This window comes from Neopelma chrysocephalum, unplaced genomic scaffold (genome assembly GCF_003984885.1).
Source record: "Neopelma chrysocephalum unplaced genomic scaffold, ASM398488v2 Primary Assembly neopelma1_78, whole genome shotgun sequence".
Lineage (NCBI taxonomy): Eukaryota > Metazoa > Chordata > Aves > Passeriformes > Pipridae > Neopelma > Neopelma chrysocephalum.
In genome coordinates this window covers 2,230,734-2,249,140 of record NW_020897739.1, presented here as the reverse complement: position 1 = coordinate 2,249,140, position 18,407 = coordinate 2,230,734, and the positions used below count along the sequence as shown (strand labels likewise).

General features: G+C 40.7%; 2 long non-coding RNA genes across 7 annotated transcripts in view; one reads left to right on the top strand and one right to left on the bottom strand.

Annotated features, from left to right (window-relative positions):
• LOC113970671 overlaps nucleotides 1-15,171 on the top strand; it is a 33,642-nt gene extending 18,471 nt beyond the window's left edge. Inside the window, exons 4-7 of the long non-coding RNA XR_003535269.1 lie at nucleotides 7,070-7,163; nucleotides 9,342-9,474; nucleotides 11,494-11,712; nucleotides 15,079-15,171. This is a non-coding gene — a long non-coding RNA (uncharacterized LOC113970671). The remainder of the gene's footprint in view (nucleotides 1-7,069; nucleotides 7,164-9,341; nucleotides 9,475-11,493; nucleotides 11,713-15,078) is intronic.
• The window catches only part of LOC113970669, a 93,767-nt gene that overhangs the window by 12,210 nt on the left and 63,150 nt on the right, over nucleotides 1-18,407 (bottom strand). For all 6 annotated transcript variants that reach the window (XR_003535259.1, XR_003535257.1, XR_003535260.1 and 3 more), the window contains one exon: nucleotides 7,248-7,356. This is a non-coding gene — a long non-coding RNA (uncharacterized LOC113970669). The remainder of the gene's footprint in view (nucleotides 1-7,247; nucleotides 7,357-18,407) is intronic.

Below are 18,407 nucleotides of genomic sequence, written 5' to 3'. Positions count from 1 at the left end.
AGAATCCAACCCACTGTGTCACTAACGAACCCCTGGGGCTTTGCACCTCCAGATATTCCTGTTTCTCAGTGGCCAGTGGACAGGAAAAGTAAGGAAAATCCCACACAATGAATGCCATAAGGAATTGTTTCTCATCTGCTCATATTTGCACAAAAATAAATATAGGGAATTATGCCTTTAAAAGTTGAAGCCTTTGAATTGTGCTTAGCAGGCAGAAGTCAAGAAGTCACTTGCAACAGAACTGGGTTTGTTTTTTATCAGCACTTGCAATATCCTGAATCTCTGCTTGCTATTGCAAACAGTTTGGTGAGGGAGCAGCTGAGATGCCAGAGGACAATGTATCACTCCCTGAGGGGAAGGTCTTGGACACTGTTAAGATAAAGGCAAGAACAGCATAGGGAAGTGTGATTTAGGCAGTGAATTGATTTCTTTATATTTCTCCCAGAGCAAGAAGCAAACCTGAGAAAATATTTTTTTACATCTGATGCTAGAAGAAACCAAACTTTTTTTTTGTCTCCTTGTTGTGCTAAATGATAATTTGTGTTTTGTGAACATTCTAAATAAAGCCACAGTTCCACTGTTTCTAGAGGATTTTACTGATAATGTTTGAATTGAATTAATGCTCTTGGCTGAAATCATCCACTCCATTTTTTTGTTAGTTTTGTTCAGGTGTATTAATTTCCGAAGACTGGCAGGCATCAGTTCTCTGTATTCAAAAGACTGAATTTTTGAAGGTTTTGAACCTTAGAAGCTACAGAACTTGCTGCTTAAATATTTAATCTTGGAGTTTTGTCAGGAGTCTGAAAAGTTATGCTTTGTTTCTTGAGTTGTCTATAAGGGACATCAAATTTTCCCAACGAACACGTATTTATAAGGAGTTCTTGGGAATGTGAAGTATTTTATTTAATACAGAGTTTTCTTCACAAAATTATTTGAACCAGTTGCTTTCTCATTTTTACCCTTCACTCATTTTCTTCGTCATGCTTATGGCATCATTGTTATGACTCTTGGGGGGACGGTGGCTCTGACTTTTCAGGGAGGTTTTCTTTTGAAAACTTTCTTTTTGAAACTTTTCTTCTCTGGTATTTCAGGAAGGGCTATGGTACAGTTGCTGGGAGAAAGAGTGTCCATGCTTTCCCAAACATTGGCATGGAGATTTAACTGGGCAGAAGCCCCCAGACAATTGTGTGGGTGAGCACATTACTGGCTTGTGATCTGGGGTTAACACTAACAAACTGCAGTACCTGCTGGGATGTTTCCATCTCCTATTAAAAGTAGATTTATATAAAGTAATATTTCTCTGCACTGCCATCTAGTGAAGTTACCACGCTCTGTAAAGGCTTTGAGATTCTCAGCTGAGCATTCTAAGAGTGAACTGTATCTCAGGGGCACACAGGGCTTGGTGCCCAGAGTTCAGTGCAGAGCAGCTGATACTGTCCTGAGGGGAACAGCAAATATTACACAATAAGTGAGATACAATAAATGTAATCACAGAATTCTAGCAATGACTGCGATGACAGAGAGAGCCAAAAGGGTTTACTCATGTTATCAGAGGAGCAGAAGTGACAGATTCAAAACACTGAGTTTTAAATCAAGCAAGGATCAGAGCTCTGCAGCTGCTGGAATGGTCTAAGTTCAGGCTTTTTTGGTAGGAAGTACCCAGGTTTCCTGGGGTCTGTATCTTCAAGCCCATGGAGTGATGCCCACCAAAATCCTCACTGGAGTTCTTTGGCCTAGAACTTGAGTGACAGTTTTTAAAACAGGCTTTTGAGACTCTCAATGATGCCCAGGTTGTGTTGGGAAACACCCACCGTGGGTGTGCTCTGAGTGATGGGATTTGCTGCTCCAGTGCCGGGGTGGGCACCTAACGGGGTCCTGCTGTGAGCATGTTCCACCTCTCTGTTTCTGCTTAGCTCAATGAGATTGATTTTATTTAAAGATCTTTGACTATTTTTGGAACACACAAGTAGGTCAACCCATCGTTTCCTGATAGTGGAAATAGCTAAAATAGGACACACAGCTCTGAAATCATTACTCTCTTCATGTATCATTTAGTGAGCAAAATCTCTCGTAATACTCTTGTGAAAGTCATCTTAAAATCCAAAGCTGTTCCCAACGCAAGTTGAAAATGGACATAATATTAATATGATTTAGAAGAACTAAAAACTCAAGACAAGTGAAAACCAGATTCCAAATTTTGTGAGTTATCACTCAGCCATGACTGAATTAAGCATTATCTTAAAACATAAATGAAAGATGAGTTTATATTTTAAGTCGGAGTTCACTTCTAAAGTTTTTGGTTCCAGGCAGGACCTGTACATGCACAGACTTGCTGTATTTTCCAAAGTTGTGGAAAGGAAGTGAAGCAAATTGGTCATCTGGCAAATAAAAGACAAGTGCAGGGTGGAATAAGTTTCTGATTATTATTTATTTTGGAGTGAACCCTATTTTAAGGTCTTTCATTGAATCGTGTCATAAAGTGTAAATTACAGAACAAGATTTTTTAAACTTTATTTGTTAAAGTGTTTGAGAAATCCATGAGCCTTTGAAAAATCTGGAACTTGTAGTTTCTGTATTCAGAAATTGGAGCCATATTTAAAGAAAAGAATAATCCTTTATTTTACTGAAGAAAGGCTAAATAGGATTGAGCTGTAGCCACAACCCCCCTGAGCCAAGCTGACTGACTGAGAGAGGAGCTGTTTTACCTGTCTCTTGAGGCAATGAATTACTGTCTTCTAAATAATCTCAGAATGCCAGGGCAGCCAGACAATGACCATGCTGGGAATTATAAGTAAGCAAACACTTTGGTTCATTGGCAACTGCACTGCTGATTTTTTTTTCCATTTAATTTCCAGCCAAATTGCATTTAAGCTTCTTTGTTCAAGGAGTTCCCTTCCTAAGTTAGACACAGTTAGGTTTGAACACTTAATTGCATGTTGCCACAATACTTACAATTCATTTTTATTGGAAAAATGCAGTCCTGAGTGGAAAACTTCAACCAGTGCTGTTTGTTTATTTGCAGTTTCCTCCAAAGTGTTGCAAGGGGGTGGCATAGGGAGAATCTGGCTCCTAAGCAGCCCTGTTATAAACAAGCAGCTAAAAAATTACATTAGGGACTTAGAGCTGTTAAATGCATTATTGTTCTTAATTCTGTGCTGTAAAAATGTTCTGTTGAAAGGATGAATCCAGCTGATCAGGTATGTGAATACTGAGCTATGCAGAACTGCTGCAGTTGGGTTTGATAAAACAAAATGAAAGTTTCTCATTCTGTCAGTAACTTGAATACTGTCCTATTTCCACACAGGATAAAAAGGTAATAAAAAATGAGACATCAAGAGTAATGAGACATCAGGAGTAACCTTTAAATAGTTTTCCAGTGAAAAATATATGGATTTTACTTGTAGCTCAGGCTAACATATAGCATCTGCAGAAATGGCTTGTTTTCAGTCAAACCTCTCTAATCAGGTGTCAGAACAGGGTTTTGTTGTTTGGTTGTTGATTTTGCTTTTCTTGGAAGTCATCCTGGCTGTTATATCCTCTCTTCCTGCTCTCCAACCAGGTAGTAATTGTATTCCACCTTGTACACAGGGTTTCCACTACATGTAAAAATAGTGGATATTTAAAAAATGTTAGGAGAAGGGAGAAAGATGTAAGTTAGACACTGCAGGTCATCTTGTCACGTAAGAACAGTGTCAGGCCCAATATCCACCTCACTCCAATCCCTGTATCCTAAAACCACCAGGAGGGAATACTTAGGAATAAGAATTCCCAAGCAAATAGTGATAAAAGTAAAGGCTCCCAGGGAAACTTATTTGCAGTTCACATGTCTTAGACTCTCCTGGTGGACATCACTGAAAAGTAATGTTGTAACAATCACTTCATATTGGTCAAGAAGAGCAGAACTCGTCAGCAAATTTATTTACAGTTCTAATTTTCTTTCCATTTACTGAAAGAGTGAAATGTTTAAGTAAAATATTTTTGCAAAACAAATGAGTGTTTTTTCCAGGAGGAAGGCAGAGAGATACTGCTAATAAGGACAGATTCCTTTGATGTCAGGCCTCACGCTGCATAAACTTGGTGGACCCATCATTTGTCCTTGTCATCTCGTAGGGTCTTTTGGCTCAGGGCCAAACAATTGATATAGTGGAGAGCTTCCAGCTAAAACAACAGCCTCTGCATCTTTATCTTCCCATCCATCAGATGGCTGGTGGAAGATAGGGCTAATTTGTCACTCTACCCACTTGGAAAAGTTTGATAAATGGCTTAATTAGACCTTTTTCTTTGTTTTTTTTTATTTTTAAAGAAATCACATTTCTTGAGAACTAGAAGTTGGGAAAACAATGGCTAAGGATTGAATTAGAAAAGGAAAATATTTTTTCTTCAGTAAAGATGAGAGCAAACACAACCATTACACAAGCAGGAAAAGAAGTGAGAACAGTACAGTTGGTGGGAAGGAGTTTCAAGGGAAAAAAACCAAACCACCCTAATACACAAATACTCTGAGCTGTGCAGTTACCCGCAGATAGTGCCTACTCCACTCCAAGCCAGAACTTGGCTTCAAATCTCATCCTTCAGTTTTGGGACAGAAGGAGGCTGGTCCAAGGCCACGTGCAAATCTTCTCCTCATGGGTCAAGGACTCAGCAAGTCCAGATCCTGCTCAGGACATGCTAAAGGTAAACATGAATTTGCATTTTCTTATTTTCTTGAGGTAATTTTGTTGCTTATGAACCTACATGGGTTAAAACCATTGGTTTTGATGTTTTTCAAACTTTCAGCAAGAAAAAAGGGAGGAAGAAACCGAGTAAAGTTCTGGTCTCAACCATTGTTTCATCCACCATGTTTGGATAATTATCCTCCCATTTTGCATGCATAATTGTGGCATGTATTCCCACATGTGGTGGATGTGTCTGTGACAGCTGCAAATCTTAAATTAGATATGTCCAGGCTTTGTATTTCTAATCATCTTTTTATGTAACTGTTTCATTTGGGTCACCAAGGGAGTATATTTCTCCTTTCTCTGGTCTGACATAAATTAACAAAGCAAAAGACAAACTGCATCCTCCTTTTTTTTGATAAACTGTCCAGAAATTGGATGTAATTCAGAAATAATTTAAAAACTCTTTAACCTCTAGGCAGAAACCTATAATAGTGAGAGAAAGACAAACATTTTTCAATTAAAAAGATTTAGAATCCCTTTCTCTGTAGAACACTAATCTGAAATGACACTGAGGGGTAATAGGCCTGGTATTAGTGCTTCCCCAAGGAAATGTCTTATCTTTTGCACTAAATTAACTGTGTCTTTCTCACACATCCTAAAGCTGTCAGTCTGGGCATTCTGTGTAAGGAAGCTTCTGATTTAAAGTTTCTGAGAAGAAAGGCAAAACAAATGTGTTTAAACAAGAATGACCTTTCATGCCCCAGTCTCCACAGCCCGTTCTGAAGAGGATACACATTAACATTAAATCATTAACACTCCTGGAAAATCCACAGGCACAGGCTGTGGGAGAAGCCTCTGTGTGGGTCAGATCCTGGAGGTGAGATGTGTAACTGCAGCACATGCCAGGATAAAGTGATGATGGATTGGGATAACAGTGAGGCCTGGCAAGGGCATCCAGCACAGCTACAACCAGAAATTATCCCTCCTGACTCCTTGGTGGCCTGAGACCAAATAATCACAATGCAAATGCCATGTGGAAGGGACACCTTTAATAAAACAGGGAAAAATGGTGTAACAAGGCATCTCCTGCTCCCATGAGCAGTGCAATGGGGATGGTGGAGCTGTCCATGCACACAACCTGGGCCCAAGGCAGGAGCTGCCCACATCCCGTGTGAAGATCAATTGTACCTGCAGCTTTAGATCTTCACTAGGAAACCTGATTTATCTAATTGCAGAATCTAAAAGTTCAACAATGTGACCACACGTTGAGACATGAAAAGTGCATTTACAGGATTATTTTTTGCATTGGAGGGAAAAGAAATGAAACATTTTCTCCTGTATAAAGAAATGTCTTGGACACGAGGAAAAAAGGATTATTTCGATCCCTGTGTTACTGATTTGCTATTTTAAAGTAAGTGAATATATCCAATATGTTTGACTATATTTTAAAAGTAAGAACTGTCAGAAATAAAACTCACTAAGTCTAGAGTAATTCTTTTTGATTTAGAGCCAATTGTGGATATTAATATTTTAAATGAATTCAATATGTTTTGAATTGCTTTGCCACTTGGTTTACTTGGAAACTAAAACCATTTGTAACAAAACAGCTCAACTGCTTCTAAGTCAAACCAGTGTGTAAGAGCATGTGAAACTAATGGTGCACTTCAGACCATCAAAAAAGAAACTTGTGGATTATATAAATGACAATGATTAGAAACCAGACCTAAAACTGTACAGGTACTTGGAAAAGAAAAATAATTCTCCACATTTTCACCTTATGATTTGCAATAAGGTGCCTTTTTTCCCCCAGTCTTTTTTACTGCACATAGAATAGGCTCAGGTACTTTTTTACAGGCGCATTTAATACTAATAATGTGCATTTTAATATTTAGTACCATTTGCAAAATGAAGCCTGCTTTCAGTTTTGTTTATTCATAGTCACACACCTTTAGAAGAACTTGTTACATGTGAGTAGAGTTGAGCAGCTCCTAACCCGTGACAACCCCTGTACAGAAATCATGTCTAGCAGTCACTCCTAAGACATGAAATGAAGCAGGCTTTCAATACTTCACCTTACAGTACAGTGAGTTTTATTCAAATCGAACTCTTCAAGTGTTTTATTTAGACCCTGAGCTGAAATGAACTCTGTAAAATGCTTGGAAAATAGAGTTTTCAACACAGGTTTTCAAAATGATGCCTTTGTTTTTATGCAGTAGCAAAGGTTACACTGAAGGGAGGGCAAACAGCAGCAAAGGACCAGATTTGCTGAAGAGTAAAAAGCTGCCCAAATGGATCCCAGGTGGAGTTCAGTCCTCAGCAAAGACTTCAGGATTCAGTCATAGTGCTGACCACCATTGTGTCCACTACGTATTATTAAGAATTAAATTAACTACATTTTCTTTTCAGTACAGATTCCAGTTGCTCCTGGAGTCACAAAGAAGGGAAGAGGAAACACCGTGATGAGGGGATATAAACCCACATGCGGGGACATGAAGCAGAGGACACGTATGTACTCAAAATGGTTTATATATGTGTGCTCTGATCTTTAAATGTAACCCTAATGCTTATCACAAGTTAGTAATGGCTCACCAGAACCACACTGGCCTTTCAGTGTACCATCAAACTTGAGGCAATGAGGGCAGCATGAAAAACAGCTTCTAAGTTGTCAATGCCTTGGACTCCTTTGGCTTTTCTTAGCCTGTAGAACCAGAAATGAATATATTATCCTTCCAAACTGCTTTGATAAATTTCATTCCCTTTAAACATTAATTAAACATTAAACATTTAATCCAGGATTAAACATTCCTGAACATTTTTATGTCTCACTGAGCTCTTTCAAACAAACATAAATTAATTCTCTACCTCAACATTTATACCCATATAAGACCTAATTCCCCTTGTGTGTTATCCTCGTCATGGTCATTTGTGCAGAGTGACCATTCTTACTCTTGCACCTGCTCTGTGCTGTGACATGGCTTATCTGAAACCATTCTCCATTTTTCCTCTTTGCTTTTCTAACGGCCCACTCTGTCAAACCTATATATTTACACAAGGAGCATCCCAATAAACAGTTAATGTGCAATATTCAGTATTTGTGTAGTAGCTGAGAGGAGGAAAGCTGCTGACAAAGTGCATGAAGGTGATGCGGACTTGATAGAAGGTGAGTTTTTGTCCCGGCAAATCTTTGTAAAGAAATCAGTGCTCAGGAAAAAGGAAGGAATGATCCATCCCAGCTCAGACAGAGCCTGAAGCACCTGTATATTCATTCAATAATTCCTCTTTTCATGTGTAATCTTAAGTTATATGTCTTAGTGATGTAGCAGTCCTTGAATGAGTGAGATGGCACACCAGATGACGTGACAAAAATATCAAGTGAACAAGAAGGAAAGCACAATTTGTGCTTCAGAGTATGACTATTTCAGAATTAATGGTAATTGAAAAAAGTCCCTGCTTTCTCCTCCTTGTGTGTGCTATGTCATATAAACAGGCTATAAATTCTTCTACAATAAAGTGCAGTTCTGAAGTGCTGAGGTGCAACAGAGAAAACCAATCTGCATCAAGATACATCTGATTTGTCTCTTACACTTGACCTGCTGTTTGGCTGCTGAAGAGCCATCCTGTAATCAGACATGTCAAATTACCCCCTCATTTCCTTTAGCCAAGGGAAGCTGCTAAAGGAGGGCTCTGCCATACTCAGTTTAATTGAGATGATCATCCAAATGCACAGATGTTTATTCCACTCTCCTCCAGTGAAGGAAGTGGAACTCTATGGCTGTGACGTTTCCAGGACTCTGGAATCCATGGGCAGGATCCATGCAGAAGTGCTCTGCCTTGCCCTGCACTATTGCTGCACTGTTGGAATTAACTCAGCTCTGGTAAGGAGGCAAAAATTGGGGGAAAATGTTGTCAAATAGCCTGCAAAATATTTTTTTCTCCAAGTGGCTTGATTTTGTGACTCCTGTGTGAAGTTTACATTGTCCGCTGTTCTATTCCAATTGATACGTACATTTCTAACTCTTGTGTTGTACTTTTGCGTATTATGGATCTAATTAAATCTGGAAGCAGATAACTAATTCCAGATGAAGTTAGACAGAGGTGACCTATAATGTTAAACTTCAGTGTTTTCATATATTAGTTTCCTATTAGATTTCATATACTAATTTTAGAATTTAATAGTGCCAGTGACTTTATACTTAAGAGTTACACCCTGCCATTGGTGCATTTTAGCTAGTTATAAATTCAGTCAGATTCCTATTCCATCTATTACCAGCTCAATGCATTATACAGAAAAACTGACCACCTAAACCTTCCCAGGTAAAACAACCAAACAAAGTCTGCTGAAAGCTCCAAATATCTAAAATGGTTTAAGTGTCCTTTAAGAAACTTCTTTCCAGTGCCTACATACATCTGCCCCCATTATAACTGTATTTTGGGGGGAGAAAAAAATCACCACTTGGGAGCTGTATTTCCTCAGGTAACATTGGTAAAACACATAAAATTCCTCTTGTTTAGGCCAATGTAAGCTTGTGAAATCTGGAGGCTACTATGAAACATTTATAAAAATGCAATCCTGCAAAGGCCCTTATGTGGTGAATGCCAGAAGTGCCACTGTGTGCCGGACATATTTTTAATATTGATAAAAATGGAAAAAAAACCATAAGCTCAGCCAAATCTGTGCTCCAGGCTTGGACTGTGACCACTGACAACCTCTCAGCTACATGAGGAGTTCAAGGAGTGCACCACAGTTTGTCAGTGGCTCCCATGTACCTCTTGCTGCCCTCATGTCTGAATGTCACCTTCCCAACTCTTCTGTGTGGTAAGGAGTGATGAAATGTCAGTTTAACAGGGAAAACTGAGTTTCAGATATGCCAGCACTCCTCTATTTCCTGTATTTACTCATACAATGAAGATATGATCCTGATTTCAGGACTAGTGATATCTCACACTGACACAGTGGCTTGAGAAAACAATAGGATAGGCTGGCACAGGTACAATAACATATTAAATTAATATAGCCAGGATAAATACCTAGAAATGCCACCACGTACTAAAATAATGTATCAGCAACGAATGACTGCAATTCCCACCTCCTTGAATTTCAGGAAAGGACTTCCATTTTCCTCCAGGGCCTCTCTTTTAATAGGGGGGGAGGGCAGCTGAGGTTGATAAATAGGCAAGCAAAGCCACAAGTCAAATGGTGCAGGCTCCAGTCTGGATCTGCTGTATGTGATTCCAACAGCCTGGAACAGCCAGCAGGAATTGCTGTTCCCAACAGTGGGGCATCTCCACAGTGCAGGGGCTGCTGTGCCCATTTATCAGGTTTTATGCTGAGAGTCCAGGTTTTACAGCAATACAGGACAAAAGCTGAGTCTGCATATTGTCAAGTCCACATGGAGTTTGTTTGAGGATGCTGTGATCAAAATGGAGAGGTTCTGTAGTGAAGACACAATTAAATCATAACTATCTTTTTCATAGAATGAGCTTTTACTGCTGGAATTGCCAGCTGGGCTGCAGTCACAGCATCACCAAGGAACTCTTTGGACTCTTCCTTAGCTCATCACTGGTGCTTTGCTTCTATCTGGCCTAACAGGCAGAATGCAGTCTGGCCTGCAAAGTTATCATTAGAATGTCAATAGAAATATAATTACATTTTCTCCAACAATGGAATTAGCACCACTAGGAAACAAAACCATTTTAGGTTTCTCCTGCTGTGTTTGTATGAGCTTGGGGTCTCTAACTGGCAACCAGGGAAATTTGGCCTTTGTGCTCAAATAATGTGATGCGATGCTTTCCAGCTCGAGATGAAATTACTGCTGGTGGGGTTTGTGCCGTAGGAAAAGAATTGCTGTTGCTAATTCTTCTAGTAGTTCAGGCTACTTTGCCTCCCCACATGAAGAGAGATATGTACATGGCTTTTGCTTCCATAGTTACACAGCTACAGCTTATGCATGTGTGTGTGTGTGTTGGTTTGGGATGTCTTTTTAGCATTGTTAGTGTGAAAGATGCTATGATGTGAATCATTGTAAGTGCAATTTCTATGGAAAAGAATATGAGCCTTCTGGTGCCCATTCCCTGTCTCCATGAGCACACTCCTTGTCTAAGACTCTGGAGGTGGGTGAGGGAGCTCAGCAGTGAGCTCTGGGATGCTGCTCCCTACATCTCCTTACTGGGGTCCTAGGGTGTGCTAAGGGTTTCCTGGCAGGCCATGTGCCCACATTTTTCCTGGTGAAGGCAAGGACTGGGGATTGGAAAGGGGAAGGGCTTGGGTAACCATAGACTTGTATTCTGTGTTTTAATGTACAAGTCAGTTAGGAAATAAATGAATCACTGGAGACTCCTGGAGCGTTTCTTGCGCATCAGGAGATTGGCTTTTCCCTCAGCATCCCAGGAAACACAGTATTAGCTCAGAGTGATGGTGAGGAGCTAATTCTGCCTATAATTGTACCTCCTGTGCCAGTATTGCAGCGTTCTCAAAAATGGTCCCAAATGAGATAAAATCACCAAACTGAAGCCAGTCTCTCTTACATGTAGCCATGAGCCTTTTTCAAAGGAGTCTGAAATTACACTGCGTGATAGGTATTCCAGCTGCTACTTCAGCCTTGTCCAACTGCGGTGATTTAGAGCAAAGCCTTCATGAAAGCAACGAGAAATTTGTGCTCAGTCTTGCCTGGCCAGCTGGATTCCAAGTGCAAACCAAGCCCTTGTGCTGCCCTTACTCAGGGATGACAGTACAATCAGGGTGGGGAGAGGTTGGTGTTTTAGTTCAGACCAGAGTGCACTTCTGAAGCAAATTCCCTGATTTCTCCCAATTACCGTGCTTGTCCTTGCACTGCAGGTCAGAGCACAGGAGCCGGACTTCGGGATGAATCCAGCATCAGAAAGGTGCTCCACGAGGACAATTCCTGTGCTCCAGCCAAACCAGACTGGAAAACCCAACCAGGTGTGCAAGAGGGATGTGGGGCCCCCGTGACCAGCTGGAGACCTGCTCCCATTTGGCTTTCCCATTACTTTCCAATGTAGATGGAGCCATGTAACACTCAGAGACCATCAGCAGGTAGGACATTATTAGCGCATTACAGACTGTTGTTTTTACTAAATAGTTTTAATTAGGCACTAGAAAACCTAAAATAATATGCTCATCTCAAGTAATTTAAACTCAAGGCTTTCAATTTCTTTGCACAGTTCCTTATTTCCCTCCTCAGCCAAAGAAGCAACTCTGCTTTTGAGACTCTCCACTACCATATGCATGGTAAAAAAAAAAACCCAAACCTCTCTTTTTTCCCTATGATTTACATGCCAAATGTGCTTATTTACTCCTAGGTAGAATGAATCTTGTCTTTAATTACTTTTTTACCAATTACATGCTTTTAATCTATGGTTTAGTGATTTATCACTTACAGCTGCAGTGAGCAACACATACATAGGCTGGGAAACACATCCCTTGTGTAGATGGTGCTGTAGGGCCTTTTTAAATCATGCCAACCCCTATGAGTTACTAAGTAGTTTCTAGGCTTTGAACAAATGTGAGCACATTTTAGTCAAGGACATCATTGGCAGCTCCTTATTAGGAGTGTAAAAAATGTAAAACCCAGGAAAACTTGTCACAGAAAACTTAAGATCACACACTTTCAGGATTTTGTTATAACATTCTGTATTGGTTTTAATCTTCCTCTTGTTTTTCTGCCATTGCTTTGAAATTGCAAGTGGGTAAAATTCCTTAAGTCAGGACAGGATGAATTAATTCACAAACTTTCTAGGTATGTGGATTTAAATTTTTTTTTGACTGATTTCTAGTATGTCAAAATCCTACACTTGTATTGCTCTCCCCTTCAGAACATGGGAAAATGACAGCATTAAAGAATTAGTCCCCAGAGCGTTATTATCCACTTCCAACTGATGGGGTACAAAGAGGCTTGATGGCTTCTTCAATACACTGTGGTAAAGCTGGGAAAGGAATCCAGATGTCCTGGTCCCTCATCCTGTCCCTGAACCACAAACCACACGTCCTTGCCTTATTAGCGACAATCACAGCACATGAAAACAGACTATTTATATCTAAATATTTCATCTGTTCTCGCTCGTTATTCCCTAACTCACCAATGTAATTGTGCTGGCAAGGAGACAATCCCAGTAAGAGCAAACAGATTGTTAGGTTTTCTGCTGAGATACAAGCTGCAGAAGACCAACTCCCAAATAACTGAGATCAAAAGGACCGTGTTTCCATTGAAACATCCTTGGTCGTGCAGCAGTGGGACAGAAGGTTTCGTAACATCTTCCCCGGCCGACTCTGGCAGCTGCATTAAAAGCACTGATCAAGAAGGGTTAACTTGGAAAAGAGTATTAGCCCAGAATGACTTTAGCCAAAGAGAAAAAAACACCCCAATAAAAAGGGGCTTTGGAAAGTTCTGTTTTTTGAGTATCATGGGATATTTAACACTCCTCCAAGTTTGCATAACAAGCAACTTTGGACAGAAAAATAAGACGACTGTGCAAAACAAATCCAAGATTCACATTTCATAAATATTGTTCCAAATTGCTTCAGCGATTACATCTTCTCTGATTAGCAAAAATCATGCTCAGTGTGGTGACACACTTGCTTCCATGTATGGGGAATACCGAGGCACCTTGAGCAGGACACAAAAGTCATTGAGGATCCTGCTGCTGAAGTCAGCGACACCACATTTCACTCTATATAAGGCTGCCTCATCCCAGGACTGAAGTGGCAGCTGCAGTCTGCCTCCCAGATGCAGACATTGTAGATATATAATGTGCACAGTCCTTTTTATTTCCCAGTGACAGGCAGAAGCGTGGTTGTGTTTGTCAGCATGTACACAACACGTACACTGGTCCTTCTCCACAGGATACTGGAGTTTATCACCATAAAGCTTTAGGTTACTAATTCCAACCAGACTTAGAGCAAAGGCTGAGAATACAACATTGATTCATAATGTTCAGGTTTCAAAAACCAATCCCCAATTAACAGGAACGTTTTGGCTGGAGTTTTCTGTCTGCTGACCATGCACTCCCAAATGTGGAGCACAACCAGTTGCATTTGAGAGTGCTGGAGGGAGAAGGCAGCTAAAGAGCTCTGTGTTTTCGTCTATTACTAAGCCAGAAGTACTCCCCTGTACATGTGCTCTTTTGTTCTCTCTTGTGCAGCGTTGGGTGACCTGGTACAGTCCCTGTACAATCGTGAAGCCCTCTGTTGTTTGACACCACGAGTGATATGGGCACCATAACCTCTGTGTGGCCCTGGAGCTGCACAGGAATGATTTCCTGCTCTCTGCAAAGGAAGATGCCTTCAGATTTTGTTAAATGATAACAAATAAGGAAAAGGAGGCCTCCCCTAGTTGTAGCAATCCTATCCCTCCCACTGGGCTTTCCTAGAGGTGGCAGAGTTGAAACTCCCAGGTTTTATTTTCAGAACATGATCATTTCTCATTTTGATATTTTAAAGTAAACAATTCCTGGTTCCCATGTATTATTCAAGGAGAGAGAAGTGGGTATCCAGTGCATAGATAATCAAACATCCAGCCTGCACCAGACAACCTTCTCAAATCACTTGAGAAACTTCCCTATTGCTGTTGTTATCATTCTCCATTCACTTCCTCCAATTATCCAGCACTTCAAACATCGTATCCCATGTTTTCCCCACAGCTGTGGGGTGAAGCAAGCAGGAGCTGTGTTCCTTCCAGCTCCCCTGAACAGTGCTTGCCTACAGGAGAAGAGAGGGAGCTGCACAGATGTTGCTGGTATCACATTAATACAGAAACAACCTGTTGAATGTAGATTTGTTTTCAAACCTTTCAGTGAGAAAATATCGGTTTCAGAGAGAGGAATTAATGATTTTAACCTGCCTATCATGTTCTTTCATTGCCAGCACATAAAATCATTATTGGTGTTTCAAGCTGCAAGTAGTAATGTTGAGGATATTTTCATTACTGCCAAAACATTTTCATGAAACTGCTATTCAGATCAAATTATCTTGGAACTGCAAAGCGTGCGTGGATTCCAAATTATCCAACTTGGAGTGATTGCTGCATATTGAAATTACACAGCACAAACCAGCAAAACTATTGCTTCAGATTCACAGGAATGGCAAAAAAAATAGCTCTTGAAAGAATTCTTGTCCTTAAATGCAGTACTGATACAGACACAGGATTTGGCTGTATTTAAACCAGTATTTCACTACCAGAAAAACAGAGCTTTGCACTCTCTGAGCCTGCTTGGTCCTGACTCTTGTCTCCACAGCCCTTTAAACATGAGCAGCACTGCCCAAAGAGAACAGTGGCAGAAGGTGAAGAGCTGGGACTGTTTGGGGAATGACAAACTGAAAGCATGAATTCCAAAAATACAGTGAACTGTCAGAGGTGCTCAGCGCTGGGAGGATCCTATTAACTATCTCACACTTATCTTTCAGCAACACACCAGTTATGGAAAAGACTCCAAATCGTCACCAAAAAGAGGACTGGGTAATACTGTGAATTTCAAGTCTTTGATGAACCATCATTCCAGGTATTTTGATGTGTTTTCCTTTGCATAATATTCTAAATACCATTACTGTCCTGCTTTTCAATAAGGATTCTGTGCTGCAGTGAAAGAACCACATGGCCACATTAAAGATGTCCCTAAGAAAACTGTGCTTTCCTGGAAAAACCACAAAGGTAATTTTCCAAGAATCACAGGAAGGACTGTCTAATTTAGCAACAGAGGTAAGGGATCATTTCTCTTTAGCAGAGAGGGGATGGATAGATGAAAACACTGTATGCAGGAAAAACTAAAATCTTCTAACAGCTGTCAGAAAAGAGTTTACAAAGGAAAGTGAGGGCTGTAGAAAGAGCTCACCTGTGAGGAATATTGAGTGTGGCACTGGAGCAGGGTCCTTTGCCCTTTTGGTCCCTGATAACGGGAGATTAACATCTAAAATTTGTGTGCTTTTTCCATGCGAGTTTGTAGTTGATTTGTTCCCATTCCTTCAGTGAAATATCCTGAAAAGCAACAAAAAAAGCAATAGGGTAAGACAGGTTCCCCAGATGTGGTGAGGAGTGTTCAATGGGTGTTTGTCTGCAACAGGAAATAACTGCCTGTGTGCTCTTGCACCGGGCTGTGTTTTATCGTGGCATCAAATCACAGTGATTTTGGCATTAACTTGATACACAGATATTCTCTGCTGCTTGGTGTCCTGGGTGTAAGTCACAGATAAGGCATCCTGTCCAGAACAATCTGGTATGCTTCTCTGGGAAAGGGAAAAGGAGTTAAAGGAAGGACCATACTGGGAGGAAAGAAATGCTAATGATCTCTTCAGGGGCTGTGCTTTTCCCACTTCTTTTAATGTGCGTGCAGTGACAGCTCTGCAAGTAGAATATACAGAAGAAAATGTACAGTGCACACATTCCAATTCATAGTCACCCTCTGTGTTTTCCATGTTATTTTCATTACCTGGTGTGATGTCCGTGTCCCCAAACACAGGTACAGAATAGTACAGGGTGCAAAGCCAGAGCTCTGAGAATGCCTGAGCTGGTGAAGGAGTGACAGCCACGTCACCCCTCACTGTCTGCAGGACTGCTGACGTTGTACATCTGGCAATGCTCTTGATGGCACCCGGGAGAACAGGGGCACATGGTTTCCCACATCATCTTTGTTACAAGCTCTTGAGGCTTCCAGGAGGAAGCTCTCTCTTTGTCCTCCATGTTAAAGACAAAGAAATCTGAATTAGTGGCTTTGATTCAGTAGGGCATTTCAACACCTAATTTAAAGCATCAGATGAGCTCCAGTGAGTACAGGAAGTGTGGGGGCAGTCAGAATCACACAAGCACATATGTAAATATTTCCCTGGATGAGGCTTCAAGTTGCATTTGGGAAAATGGGCAGTTAGAGAAAAAGAAGAACACTTTATTTCCTTTTCTTTTTTTTTTTTCCCAACAGCATTTAACTTCATTTTTCTTAAAGTAGGGATGTATGAAAAACTGCACTGTTGCAGATAAAAGTATATAAAACATGGCAGATTAAAGATTTGGATATTGATTTCTCAGGAGACCTTTTCCAGTCTAGACTCTATTGACATATCCTGCCAATTTGTTTGTCTGGTCTCCCCGTGAACATAACATTTGATACTGCAGGCAAGGTAAAGATCTTTGATAAGCTTACTGCTTCCTGTGTTCACAATGCACTTTTGAAACACAACTTAGAGCTCCTCTGCATCACCCCCATCTTGCATGTTTCCACCATGTGCTTTCATGCTTTTCATTTGTGCACCCCGTGCCTTCATCCCGTGGTGGACCATTCCCAACTTTCAAATCTCCCGTGAAGAGAAGGCAACACCCTCTCATCAAGTTTACCCTCTGCATGATGGACAAACACTGCTGAAGTGGTAGGAGTTGATTGTGATCTTGCTTATTACCTGTCTTCACCCTTTGGTAGCTATTTGTACCAGTGCCAACAAACTGGAGACTTGGATAGGGATTGAACATAAGAAATTAAAGGGGTTTCCACCAGAAAGATTCCAGAAACTAAGCGGATCTTCAGGGGGTGATGCTGACTCACTAATGGCACTTCTTGCAGTGCCTTTATTGCTTTTTAGTTAAGCACACAATGAGTCTCTATAATTAAGCCACAGGCATAATATGGGACAAAAGGCACATATGGCTTTTTTTCTGGTTTTAATTTTCTTCCTTGTAGTTATTACTGGGGCCACTCTAGTGGCAACAAGTAGACATGAAGAACAGTTGTGCTCGAATTTGGCCATTTCAGATGAATCTGTAAAATTCATGCTAGTTTCTGAAATGCCATCTTTCTTGCAAGTTACATAAAGCACATTTTTTTCTAAATGCCTTTGTTAGTCCAGATATTTTGGTTTGAAAAAAAAAAAAAAGGGAAGAATACTTGGGATTCAAATTAAAAAATGACCTGACAGTAGGAGAAATATATGTGTGTTGAAATTTAGGGAGACCAGGTCAGTCATCCACAAGGCAAGCCATCTCTGTTTGGAAAAGTGTCTTTATGCCCTCCCCTGCATGTAATGAATGAAGTTCAAAGTCAAGTAACCCAATTGTGGCAAACAATTGTCAGACTAAATATCCAGACCTACTCAGGTTGACTTCTGTGAAGAGCCTATTATCAAAACAAAACCCTAAAACACTAAAGAAATCCGTTCTTTTAGGACTATATGTTTCTGTACCTTGATACTGTGATCTCCTCAAGTGGCAGAAATGTTCCCATTTTCTTTAGCAGTGTGGCTTGCTAGGAGTAACCTGCATGTATCCTTGTGTGTATCTGGCACTAACAAGTGCTTCACACCCTGAAGTTCCCCTGGGAAGCTTGCTTCCCCTGGCTCATAGCAAGCTTCCAGTGAAATCAGTTTGTACTACAGATGTAGAGGAGTCTTTGTCAAAAGGAAATTCCTCCCAAACCACGGATAATCATTATCCATTCTGAATGACCTAATTATCTTCTGCTTTTTTTTATTGTGTGGAAAAAGAAACAAGGAGTTTTCTTGCCAAGTCCCTCAGAAGTGGCCGAAATGCTCCATGTCTAACGGAGATCACGGATTCCGGCCGCTGTCCCATTGTCCAGCGTGGGTGCCTGGGCTCGCAAACCAGCCATTGAAGTGAACAGAACCAATTAGCCCCTGCTCACAATAGCAAAACCAGCTGATGTTCCCTTCACTTGAAACAATGGGAGGACCTGCACGGGCTGTGTAACTCCTTCCAGAGTGGGACCGTGAGAAAGTGAAGCCCGTAAATGGCCTTT